The following is a 397-nucleotide window of genomic DNA, read 5'->3' on the forward strand; positions in this document are numbered from 1 at the left end:
CGGGCGATTTATAATACCCGATCGAGTATTGGCCGATAATACTCGGACATGTTTATCGCACAGATTCACAAGGTGATCATTTTGCATTGGGATGGGAGAGTTGCCTTCCATAAAGCAAATCTCCCATCACTTTCTCAAATATCTCATGATCTCATTAGCCACCCTATGAGATTTGTCATTATTGCCTAGGGAAAATCTGAATTCCCTCTCTCCTGAAACCCTCACACTCCACACTCCACTCACTCACTTTTGCATTCTCAAAGAGAAGGTAAACCTCTCCATTTTTCTCTCATTTTTCTCATGTCTTCTTCCATCTTCAATCCTTGATCTCTCAACATTCAACCAATGGATGTTGATGAGATTTAAGTATGTTGTTCATGAGTATGTCAAGAACATA

This window comes from Lupinus angustifolius, chromosome LG03, assembly GCF_001865875.1.
Source record: "Lupinus angustifolius cultivar Tanjil chromosome LG03, LupAngTanjil_v1.0, whole genome shotgun sequence".
Classification (NCBI taxonomy): domain Eukaryota; kingdom Viridiplantae; phylum Streptophyta; class Magnoliopsida; order Fabales; family Fabaceae; genus Lupinus; species Lupinus angustifolius.